This window comes from Corythoichthys intestinalis, chromosome 2 (assembly GCF_030265065.1).
Source record: "Corythoichthys intestinalis isolate RoL2023-P3 chromosome 2, ASM3026506v1, whole genome shotgun sequence".
Taxonomy (NCBI): Eukaryota; Metazoa; Chordata; class Actinopteri; order Syngnathiformes; family Syngnathidae; genus Corythoichthys; species Corythoichthys intestinalis.
This window is the reverse complement of record NC_080396.1, coordinates 26,988,440-27,002,275: the sequence shown is the minus strand read 5'-3', so window position 1 is coordinate 27,002,275 and position 13,836 is coordinate 26,988,440.

Genomic DNA, 13,836 nt, shown 5'->3' with positions numbered 1-13,836 from the left:
TTGGCTGGTGAAATGTAAAGCTAACCACCTCCCCCCGCTCTCTCCAAGTTTGCTATTTTTTTTGTTCTCAATAACACAGGCAGTGACAGAGCCACCGCATCATCAAGCTGGACAAATTGTTTCACATGGAGCCAGTGATTTTTCCCTCTTTTGCTGCCTAAGCTGCATCGTATATCTCCAAAGCCACCCAGCACGGCTGCAAGAAACATATTTTTAAAGTAAATTGATTTGGAAGCTTTACGGCGCGTTTGTGGCATAACAGCTCCCTGGGAGGAGGGCGTGGCCATTGCTTGGACTACGGCAACTAGCGCTAGTCGTGAAGCGTTTGATTTTCAATGAGTTAAGCCAATTCTGTTTCGCATGACTACATTGTTGAATCTGTGCTTTGTGCAATATTCGCCTGCCTAAATTCTGACCTTGCCACTCGTGTTAATTTGATATATCTCAAGCAATTTGAAAAAAGATATGCAATTTTTATTCTATCTTATATAATCTGTGATGGGCCTGTGTTGAGAGGAGCAAAGCTAAATGTGAGTTTTGGCCTACAACGATGCTGCGGTCTGAGTCTGAAAGTCGAGACCGAGTTTGAACCTCCAATCTAAACAGACAGGACCATGTGCCTCCTGCTGCCAACCTAGGAAAGACAGAGCTAGACATTTTTACAGTGTAACTTGACATGTGGAGTATGGAAACACTGCAGAATTCCGCCAGGACGAGCAGGTCACAACGTTCTATTCAGTTGAGCGTGCAACAAAAATACCAGAAGTACCAGACTCAGGATTTTTGTATCCTACTGCTACAATGAAACCGCTGTGATTTTGAAATTTTCGGATCAAGCTCGATAGCCACCTCCCAGACCAGCGGCGTTACCGGGGGGGGGGGGGGGGGGGGCAGTGCCCACCCACCGACACGCTCTGCCCACCCAAAGAAAACTGGATGTAGTACTAACGGCAGTCTGGGCACCGGGTATGGTATCCCATTCATATAGTATTGATGTGTTCTAAGTTGTAACCTTTGCGTTGTTACCTCCTCTTTCACCTTAAAAAAATAAATTAATTAATGAAATGAAATGTTGGTTTTGTTCCTAGGGGGCGCCTCACACATTTACGCTTTTTTTTTTTTTTTTTTCTAATCAAAGTTTTCAATCGTGTTCACCTGGCCGATGAGTTTGGTGAGTTTTGAAGCATTCTGAGGGGGTCAAAGTAGGGCTCAAAGGATCAGTGGGACAAAGAATGACTGCTATGGGTGCTACATAGTGTATTTGGAATTTGTCTTTACACGCTATCAAAGATTGCACCTGTCTTGACCTGCCCGCTGATTTTGGTGCATTTTGAGGCATTCTAAGGGGTCAAATTGAGCTCAAAGGGGCTGCGGAACAAAGAATAACTATAATAATAATGATAATAAAACCGAGGAACCACAATAGGTTACCTAAAAAAAACATTGTCACCTGCATGTCCATACTGTTCAGTTATGGATGTGTTGTAAGTCAAATAAAATCAAATGAACTTTTGTTTGGACCAAATCACAACAACGGTTATCTCAAGGAGAAAACAAAACATAAGGTGCAGTAGCCCTACGCTGGATTTCGACCTACTTTAGCAGTGTAGCTTTTTTTTTTTTTTTTTTTTGCCCCCCCCAGGTAAGACTAATGCCCACCCACACCTGGCATCCTAGTAAAACCCCTGTCCCAGACAATTTTCATGTTTACTTTTCAAGAAGTAAAATACACTGAAAGTGAAGATAGTGAATTGTATCATAACATGTTTTAAATCAGCACTGCAGTCAAAAAAGATTCAACCAGATATCAATTCGTCACGGGAAAAGATCTGAGCGTATCAATAGCCAGATCATTAATTTAGACAAAATCCACCAGTAATCAAGCGATACATCAATTGTTGAGCTGTGAGCCGTCTGTGGTGCGACTCGGAATTAATAGTCTGAAGCTTGACTGTACAGTAGTCATGGCCCAACTGCAAAATAAAAGTAGAAAGTAGACAATGCACTCTGAGCTCTGGAGATGCACAGCATCCACACTTTTTAAAGGACTGTGAAGATGCGTGTGTCCATAGTTCAGAGTGCATTTTTCCACTACAGCGAAACAAGACGAGTCATTTGCTAAAGGCTTGATTTATCCTGGACGCTGTGCGTCTCTGGGGGTCTATGGGCAGTGGGGGGGCTCGGCTGGCCCAAACGCTCTGCTATCTGCATGATTATTGGATAATCAGTCTGAGGCTGAATCCCCTTTTGATTGACATCAAAATGAGCAAATCAGTGATCTTGTAATATTAACATCCACAGGAGGCATTTTTCAATTTGCATTTCATTCCGTTGTTCTGAATTGCACCGGAGACTTTCATAATCATCCGAATGAAATTTGCTTTGTTAAAAACGACTAGCGAAAGTTTGAACTTCTATTTCTTGTGGTTTTTTTGTTGTTGTTTATTTTGTTTTTGTTTTTTTTGGGGGGGGGGGGCTGCTTGCATTTGGAGATTTGGCTTCTGACATACTAGTTTCTCTCCCTACCAAGAAGCGGGTGCCGCTGAGCTCCTCCACCGTCACAAAGCACTCACAGGGGGACACACTTTGAGCTTCTCCTTAACAATGTTGCCAACTTGGCGAGTTTTTCGCTAAATCTGGTGACTTTCCAAAGCCTTTTGGTGACTATTTTTTGTCAAAAGCGACTAGTGATAAATCTAGCGACTTTTTCTGGTGTGTTTTTTTTACTGACATTTTGCTTCTTCCACAACGTTATTTCTCTCTCCTACAGCGTCCATTACAATTACATGCAAATTGCCAATTACACAAATTAGGCAATGACGTCATCTAGCAAATTCTAGCGACTTTTAGGACAGCCAAATAGCTTCTTTCCTTACTGGGGAGGTGGCAACACTGCACCTTATTAGAAGACCAGCATCTGCCAAACTAATGGGGCAATGATATTCCAGATATTCCTTCACATCCCAAAAACATTGGCAACACATTTCAAATTTGGTTACTTGTAAAATTTGCACCTGGTTGCACTTTCTACCCGTTGTGTTGAAAGACTAGGCAATATTCAGACAAAAATATTTGTCATCCATTTTTAACCCACCTGCCAAAGCACTAGGTTATGTTTAGTCTAAAATGTTGTTTCTTTTTATCACTTTTGTTCCTGACCAAATACAATTCTGTGTATTTAAGTCTTAGGTTTTTTGATCTCCCAATCACCGAGTTTCTGTTTTCTCTTACATAGCCATGAAGAAATAATAAACTGCCTTGTAACTGTTTTGTAGTACTTTTTAAATAAAAACATTTTGCCTTCTTTTTGATTGATATTTTGATGAACAAAAACCTTATCGGTCCATGAAGCATCAAATTGTATGGCTTTGTTTCCTTAAATCGTATCAATGGTATCATTTCCAAACTGAACTGAATCATAATTGAACCGTTATGTCTTTGGAGATATATTTTTCTATCGAATCATAAGCCGTATATCTAAATCGGCCTCATGCCAAAGATTCCCAATCCTAGTACGGAATGCAGAATTGTATAACAATTTTTGCTATATTTACAGAACAGACCCTCTAAGTTAGATCATGCATAAACTGTTGAAAGTCTTCTTGCACACAATAGAATAGAATAGAATAGAATAGAATAGAATAGAATAGAATAGAATAGAATAGAATAGAATAGAATAGAATAGCCCTTTATTGTCATTATACAGTTGTACAATGAAATTGTGGAGCATCTACTTTTACAGTGCGGGATAAGTTATAATCTCAAAAATGACTTGCTAGTATAAATGAATAAAGTCTAAATAAATATAAATATAAAATATCTATGACAAAGTCCTATGTTCAGGCAGTGCAAATAATCGAAGTGAAGTAGTGCAACAGTTATTAAAGAAATCCGTTTTAATATGTTGGGTTTTTTTTTTTTGCTAACCAATTGGCATTTTGCTGTTATTATGAATGATCTTACAACGTGTGGATTTTGTTCATGCTTAGGTGGAAAAGAAATTCTGGTTATAAATGTTCAAATGAATTAAATACTATAGCCATTCACTTATTGAGGCTCCAGGTGACACATTCAAACTCCAAACTTTTGAACTTTTTCTTTCTCTCTTTCTTTTTTCTTTTTTAATCAATAATACAGGATATTCATTCATAAAACTTTGCATCCCAATCTTAGTTTAGTTCCATAACACATCTGATGTAATCAGCATTTTATCAGCAGCACCATTATGGTACGAGATGTAGGTGCTCACGTGGCGCTTACCGTATTTTTCTGACTATAAGTCGCACCTGAGTATAAGTCGCACCAGCCATAAAATGCCCAAGGAAGAGGAAAAAAACATATATAAGTCACACCAGAGTATAAGTCGCATTTTGGGGGTAAATTTACTTGATAAAATCCAACACATAGAACAGATATGTCATCTTGAAAGGCAATTTAATACAAAAATACAATAGAGAACAACATGCTGAATAAGTGTACATTATGATAATGCTACATGATGCATGAACAATGAAATGCGAATATACTGTCCTCACCAGGACGCTACGGCTCGGTCCTGGCTATACAGCGAGCTAAACTCCCAAATGACGATGCTGGACGTCCGTATAATTTGCTGAATGGCTGTCGTTATGACGCCAACATTTGAGGAGTGAAACTAAAAATAGAAATAATACAAATCAATTTCATCCTCGATACCAAACAGGTTCGCATCAACGTAAATAAATGATAATTAGCTGCTATTACAGAAATGACACAAAGAGTTAGCTCTCTCGCCCACTCGCTCAGAGGCTGAGTAGGTGTCCGTCTTCTTCTGCCGTGTGAGCGCTCTTCTTCACGTAAACAAGTGTGAGTGCGCCCCCACTTGGGCGTGAAAGCGCCACAAACTAAAAGCATGCATTTCAATTAGGGTTGCTTCGATCATGTTTTTTTGCTCCCGATCCGATCCCGATCGTTTTAGTTTGAGTATCTGCTGATCCCGATATTTCCCGATCCGATTGCTTTTTTTTGCTCCCAATTCAATTCCAATCATTCCCGATAAATTTTCCCAATCATATACATTTTGGCAATGCATTAAGAAAAATATGAATAAAACTCGGACGAATATATACATTCAACATACAGTACATAAGTGCTGTATTTGTTTATTATGACAATAAATCCTCGAGATGGCATTTATATTATTAACATTCTTTCTGTGAGAGGGATCCACAGATAGAAAGACTTGTAATTCTTAAAGGACAAATGTGACTAACTATTGCCATCTAGTGTATTTGTTGAGCTTTCAGTAAATGATAGATAATGTAGCCATGCCCAAATGCATGATGGGAATTGGAACCATGACTGTGCGTAGTGCTACCAACTGATATATCTTCTCTGCGTTGGGAAATAGCATAGGGTGTTAAGAAAAAGATCAATTACTACCTTGCTTCACTACATTGCTTCCCACGATTTTTCTAATCGTAGGGAGAGGGATTGTAAGGCTTTAGCCAATTAAAAAAAGGCTCCAAAGGCTGCTAAAATTCACTCTACTCATTTTACGCTGCCTTTTAGCTCTCTATATAGGTAAAACGGCGCCATTACAGATTGAGCGCGACAATGTGTGAGTGGGTTGTGCCCCGCATGCATTAATTGCATTAAATATTTTAACATGATGCATTTAAAAAAAAAAAAAAAAAATTACCGCCGTTATTGGGATAAGCTTGATAACCCTACCTTAAGCCTAAACTAAAGACTCTGGATGAGTGTAACATATTATGTCTGTAACATTAAATACAATTAGAAAACGATATAATTAATATATATATATATAAAAGGCATGTCCGATATTTTTTTGCCGATTCCGATACTTTGAAAGTGACGTGATCGGACCCGATCGATAGGGATGCCGATCGATCGGGACATCTCTAATTTCAATATAAAAAGTAAATAACACAATTGAACACACATTGCCCAAGGCTGAACGTGAACATGGCCATAGCTATTAGGAGTTATTCAGATAACTATAACTGCTATATAACTATAGCATAGAGAACATGCTAACAAGTTTAGCAAACCATCAGTGTCACTCCAAAACACCAAAATAATATGTGAAATGATATCATAATGTGTTAATAATTTCACATATAAGTCGCTCCTGAGTATAAGTTGCACCCCCAGCCAAACTATGAAAAAAACTGTGACTTATAGTCCGAAAAATACGGTACATGAAGACACTCGCACCTGCAGCATGCTGCTCTGTCCATCTGATCAGACGATGACACCAAGTTGAAAGATTTATAGTCAAACTCTTTACTGTCACATTAGAAAATGGGAGTCAAGTTTATCGGGCCTGTTACTCACTACCACGGGAACCGCCAAGCCTTACAGAAAAGTATGTTCTTGTGATTGGACTGACAGCGGAACATGAAAATCTATTTACTTTTATGTTGTGCAAAAAGGCCATTTGGGGTGAGGGAGTGGTTGCGACCCCTAGAACCTTTCAACTTCATCCAAACCTCATCTCTCCATTCCTACCCCCAACAAATTGGAAAGCTGCCTCCCATTCACCCCTCTACGTCCTCCTCTCCATAACGCACCCTTGCATCTGGCCCCTTTGCCGACTGTCATCCATTTCATCTCTTTTTTTTTGGGCGGCCTCAGTCTGTGTATGTGTGGGTGTGTTTGTGTGTGCATTTGGGGGTGGGGGTCAAAGGGTGCCTAGTGTGTGGCGGCGCTTTGTTGTTTACCTCCATTTTAGACAGCTGCTCATTTGCTCCCACTGCTGTTACTTGTGTGACTCTATTTACGTCTGTTTGACCAGGATGGCGAATGGTCAGTTAGACTGAGGATTACGCCTTCCCTTCCACAACAGCGAGGGAATCCGCTGCTGATTCAGCATGCCCACATGGATTTCCACACACATTCTCTTCCTTCCTGCGAGGCCCAGGCAGACCTGCAAAATGAAGTTCCCACTTCACAAATCAAATTTCTCCCCTTTTGCCTGCCACATCACATCCAGCAAGCGTGTCTCTAAAGAAATCAGCCACTGCAAAATGAATGACAAATTGGGTTTAGCATGCGTGTGTGTGTAGTGTGATTGCTGATCCAACAAATGCTTGACGGTAGAATTCGAGCAGAGAACCTTTCATTCAATTCAGTGATGAATAATTCCATCATTTGAATATGCAACAATAGTAAACATGTTAAATAAGCCACCTTCACGTTTACGGTACAGTAGATATAGTTCAAGTCCAATGCATACATAGTACGTTCCAGTCAAAACGTTTTGGGTAGTTCATATAAAAATATGGCTCTGATACCAATCTGACTTAAGCAAATGAATTATTGATCCATAATCATTGTTTTGAAGAAAAAAAAATGCGTAGGTTTATCACCTTTCAAATGATATTTGTAAATGTTTTCTTTATTCAGTGTTTGGGTGGCTTTAGAAAAACATCATCGGATTTTTGACGAAATAACTTTAAAAAAATTACTTGTTGTCCACAAGATGAAAAAGTTGACACATAAACAAAAAAATTAAGATATTGACTGTGAAGGAATATATTTTATTCATGCTTATAAAACACATTACTGGTGTGATACTATATTCATTTGTTAGACTATTCATCCAGGTTTGGGTGTTGTATTTCTTTGAACTTCCAAAATGACGCCAGTGGACTGCCTTATCAAGTTTTGACTCCCTCGTCGTCCCAGCTACTGCTGAGTGTCCAAGGTCGTACCTTACGATGTTGTCTGTGGAAAATCCCTAGGTTGAGCTGTAATAAGTGTCACTTCTGTTTCACAGTAAGCATCCAGTTTTAAGAAACAACACCAAATAAGGCAGTTCCTTAACTGTTGCTATTCTGAATTAACCAATCACTGCATGCCATGTACTCACTTTTTGCATATTCTGTTACTACATAATATCATGTGATTTTACGGAATAAAAAACGCGCACGGCCAGAAGAGAGTTGGAGATCCATCCCCGTGCACGTAAAAGAAACTGAATTTGAATGTGAGCTTTCCTTTCTCCTTGCGACTGTCCTTAGAATAGAATACTGGTTGTGTTTTATTTCTTGACATTGACCAATGTGTGAAATGGAAAAAACAATGAACGTCATTATGGATACATTCCTTTCAAAACAGATCAACTTTGGCCCAAACATTGTATAAATATTAAAAAAGCAAACATTGATATCAACTATGATAACAACACTTGTTGTTTAACATAAACTTCCGCCTCAAAGTCTGTGGGTCACGACAAATGTCGGCACCAGGCACTTTGTATTAGAAAAATACACACACATTTGCACACCTCTCTGGAGATGATGTAAAGCTCTAATGGATAAGAATCCCCCCACACACTGATAGCTGAGTCTCTGTTGTCAAATAACCTCAAGCTCAAGCAGCGGTGTGTTGGGTGATTCATTTCCACGCTAAAACAGCCAAGATAATGTTCCCTTCTTTGTTGTACAGTATCGCAGGGGCCAGTGATTGAATTAGTGAACGTCCCTCTGTGACTAAGACACAGTAATTATGCCGGAATTCAAGATTACATTATTAACTAGCCGACTTCATTACAATGTAACATCACCTCTGCAGTCTGATACATACTTATCATAAAAAGGAGGTGATTAAGGGAAAGCGGATACTGCTGCAATTGTCCTGTAGTAAAAATAAGCATGCTTGGCTCATTAGCAGTACAGAGCAGAGGATTCTGAAATGTAGGGTATTACTGTATAGAATATTTACACAAGTATTAAAAAAACACTTCTATATTTATATACCGTATTGGCCCGAATATAAGACGGCCCTGATTATAAGACGACCCCCTCTTTTTCAAGACTCACTGTTGAATAAAGACTTTTTGAACACCAAATTAATTTTCATACAGAGAATAATTGCAGTACATCCGAAACAAATGAATATAACAATATATTTGAGAGAAAAAGCATGTTATTTTGCCTCATTCAAATCCTAATATCTGAACATTTAAATACCGTAATTTTCGCACTATAAGGCGCACCTGAGTATAAGCCGCCACCCACCAAATTTGACATGAAAACGACATTTGTTCATCGATAAGCCGCACTAAAACTATAAGCCACAGCTGTCGTCACTGTATTATGGGATATTTACACCAAAAGATATTAACCAGTAACACTTTATTTGACAGCAGCATCATACAACTGTCATAAGACCAAATGAACCACCATGAAGGTTTGAACTAATTGGCTGCAAAGCTTCATTGCTTCAAGAAACTTCATTTGGCCACCACTGCTCCATTAGGGGAGACAGTAAACCTATGCTGCCACCTGCTGTCTACACTGTTGTTGTCCAACATGCCTCCTAGAATGCATTGCGGCGCTACAGATGTAAATAACAATCAAAGTTAATGTTCTGTGCTAATCATTTCTTCAGTTACTGTTCCAGTTATTTCATTAATTGCTAGTTATGGCATTTGGCAACACTTTATTTGACAGTGGCACCATAAGACTGTCATTAGACAATCATAATTATGACATGACACTGAGCACGAATGAATGCTTATCGCAGATGTCATTTAGTGTTATTCGGCAAATTATCTCGCTTTTGAATGGATGTAAAAGATCCGAGATGGACATAAATGGAGTAAGTGACATAATTTGCCGGATGACATTTAATGACATGATTTGTCATAAGCATTCAGTAATGCCCATGATAGTATCATATTATAACTCTGACTGTCTTATGACGACGCTGTCAAATGAAATGTTACCTTTTAATCATAATAAATCAACAAATAAGCCGCAGGATTCAAAATGAAGGAAAAAAGTAGCGGCTAATAGTCCAAAAATTACGGTATGTAAACTAAAGTGCAATCACATTCGTAAATGAATGGCTTCTGATTTTTGAAATGTAAATAAACCCAACTATTGTGATAAAACAACAAAATTGCAATAACTGCATTAACCATCAAAGTGAAGTCTAACTGTAACTGTAGTCTTGAAACAAATCTGAATAAGAAAAAACACTGCAATAAAATAATGCAAAATGGTTAAACTTGAGAGTAGCTGAGATCCATCATGACAGAACATCACTTCAATGATATCTGGCACCATCTAGCGTCGTGAATGGGGAGATTAGCTGAGATCTGTCATGACAGAACATTGCTTCAATGATACCTGGTGCCATTTAGCGTCGTGAATGGGTATAATGTCTAGACCGCGAATATAAGACGACCCCCTTTTTTTTCAGTCTTATTTCAATGCAAAAAAAAAAACACTGTCTTACATTCGGGCCAATACGGTACATAAAGTCATTTTGAAAAATAGTGAAGTTTGCATAGTGTTGCCCCGATAGTTGTTAGATTTTTACATGGTCTCTTCAGAAAATTAATTGTCCACCCCTGATCACCCACCCCTTGACAAAACATTGGCAGCCAGATCACATACACACGGGAAGGGGGCATAAGGTCTTTGAGCACTTGTACAATGCTTTTTGCCACGTGGAAGGGTTCATTGTATGTGCAATGTATGTCTAAGGCAGGTGGACTCAAACAGAGTAGACAGGGCAGGGTAGAAAGGTAGCGGTAGCATTCTGAAAAAGGTATTTACTGTACTTCCAAAAAGGCAAACACAGGTAATGGCTGACACAACAGGAGCAGATAAAATCATGCAGAGACCATGATAAGATAACGAACAAAAGTCAAACAACAGCAAGCGAGGACTTGGGTCAACAAGAAATTTTGTGATCTGATTACCTCATTTGATGCATTTTGGCCGATGTACGACCTAATTAAAATGAAACATTTTTTCATTAGTGGAGATGCTCAATTGTGAAATGTCCCGATACTGTATGTGAACATTTTTAAAATAAAATCAGCCTTTCATCACAGTGTGCATTTTTGTAACAATCCTCATCTCTGTTAACATTACCCTCATCATTTAAGGCCTACTCACCCCCATTCTGTGGGAACTGAAGCCCTCTCCACTGGCTGGGACAAAAGGCAGCTCTCCCTTGCAAACCTCTCCCCCTACCCCAGCCACCACTGCCCCAGCCCACCTCACAACAAAAGGGGCCACGACGCCTTAATTCCCAGGCAACGATATAAATGGTGGCCCCTGACTCCCGAAGATGGGCGAGGAACGAATGGGCCTGAAAATCCAATAGCAGGGGGGTATGGCATAGAAGTCATAAAAGAGGCACCCCCTCACCACCTCACCAATGCCCCCTCCCTTACCCTAAAGGTCCCTTTGTTGGTGGGGCTGGGGGCGTTCCAGGGTGAGAAAGGACAAAGGACAGGTCGGAGAAAGTGACAGGGGTCAAACCACCGGCCTCCCCCTCAACACATCTACTCCAACACCATCCTGATCAAACAAGGATGCACATACGCACACACATATTATGACAACTTTGTAATATTCACCTCTATACGGCGGGTTTGGATTAAATAGATTGCTGTCGATGAATGATTCCAAATTTCAGAAAATTTTTGCACAGTGCCCAAGAATTACGTTACCATTGATGAATTTTTGTACAGATGTATGAGATGGTTACCTTCGAAGGCAAGGGCATAGGTTTGCATAAGGACGGTGGTGACATAACACTAACAAATTTTCAGGATGCTCAAATTGTCCTCACCAACTTTTAAGCAACTTTATTTGAATTATATAATGACTATAATTTATGATGATTATTAATGATAATAATTTATAACGTCTTCCCATATGTTGTAAGAATAGAATTGATTCTTCCATTATTAAGTGAATTACTGTATTTTCATTATTTTCAGACATACATTTACTAAGGGTGTCAACAATAATCGATGCGGCGATGCATCCCGATGCGGGGCAGGGACGATTCGATTCGATGCGGGCAACACGCTGAATCGATTCAGCGCATTTTAAAATATATAAGTACGTTCAAAAATCTTCCCTGCGCAATTCCGGTGATGCAATGGATTTGGTTTCCCCATTTGTATTGTTATTGTCATGTTTACCTGTAGAGAGAGCTACTTTACATTCAAAGGAAGGCCGCAGAGGTTAGACCGGGCCTAAAAAATTCCAGCCCAACCCGACACGGCCCGCTGGTATTGAAGCCCGACCGGCCAGATCAATTAACTAGATTTGCATGCCTGAGCAGAGTGATGCAGAAAAAAAAAAAAAACGCAGCAGCAGCAGCAATTTATTTTCATTTCTTCAAGTTTTCTTACTGTTTAATTAGTCTACATATTTTTATAAGAGTTCTAAAAGCATTTACACAACGAAATAACGCTGGGAAAGTTTAATATAAAAAAAAAACACGGTTTTGCAGACACACAGAGGAGAAGATTCGAAAGGATCACATTTGCCTTTGTGTGCATAAATAAAAGTGTCTTTCCTAACAAATTCTCAGTTGGCAGACAAAAAAACGCAAGTTTACTCAATATTTAAATAGTCTACATATTTTTATGAGATTTTAGCATTTACACAACGAAATAACGCTGGGAAAGTTTAATTAACAAAAAAAAAAAAAAAAAAAAAACACGGTTTTACAGACACACAGAGGAGAAGATTCAAAAGGATCACATTTGCCTTTGTGTGCATAAATAAAAGTGTCTTTCGTAACGAATTCTCAGTTGGCAGGAAAAAAACACAAGTTTACTCAATATTTAAATAGTCTACATATTTTTATGAGAATTATAAAAGCATTCACACAACGAAATAACGGGAGGAGAAGAAGAAAAAGAGGGCTGCGCCACAGCCCTCTGCACATTTTTTTTTTATTTTTTATTTTTTAATAATTTATTAGTCCGGCGCGGCGGCCCGACCCGACCCACCCAAACGTGAATGCTCGACATTTCGGGTCGGGTCGGTTTCGGGCACAAGATCTAACCTCTATGCAGGGGGGACGAGGAACCCAAATCCGCTTCCTCACCAGAGTAACGTCACAGACAAGCACAGTTGTAATCGAGAGAGCAGAGAAATAGGACATAACATAACAATGGCTGAAACGGAGAAAGAGGGAGCGAGAAATATTATAGATATAAGATAGGCTAGGCCTACATTTTACTTTTGCTCTACATTGCATTTTAGTTGATGTTTTGTTTGCAACTGAACTGATCCCTGGATTGATATTGCGATAAAGATGCTGCTGCACTACAATATTTTCTTTGTCGTTTTCTTTAATATTTAAACTTGAATATTTTTATTGATGGGTCGTTGTGACTAAAATACAGTGACTCTTATTACTGATTTTGCACAGGAGTTCAGATGTTGCACTGTGTGAAAGGCTGCTACTGTGTGTAAAAAAAAAAAAAAAAAAAAAAGCCCTGGTCTCATTCAAAGCACTAATTAAATGCTGTGATCTGATTTTTTTTTTTTTTTAATATATATGAAAGTATACTATTTTCATTTGACTTCAACCAGGAGTGACACAAGAGCCAATAAAAAGTTGTTTAATGTCTGTCTGCTTGTGTTGGCTCATGATTCACGAAAAATATGCTTTGCTTTAGAATTTTAATGCATCCCAGGCTTTAATGCATCGCAATGCAATGCCGAATCGAACCGAATCGAATCGTGACCCGCTGAATCGAATCAAATCGAGTCGAATCGAATTGTGGCCCTCTGAATCGTAATCGAATCGAATCGTGAGGGCTGTGCCGATGCACACTTCTAACATTTACCCCTTTTCACTTGCTGAATGCGCCGGTCCATTTATTCCCCCTCAAACGCACGTTTGATTAGCTGATGACTACAACAAACAAACACGCACACTCACACAACCCCGACAGAAATGCATGTCAACATGCCGCCTCCTCCACCCCCTTCAGAGACGATGGATGTTAGAATTTTTTTTCGGCCAGCCGTAGCAGCAGCCACTGTAAATAGACGTCAA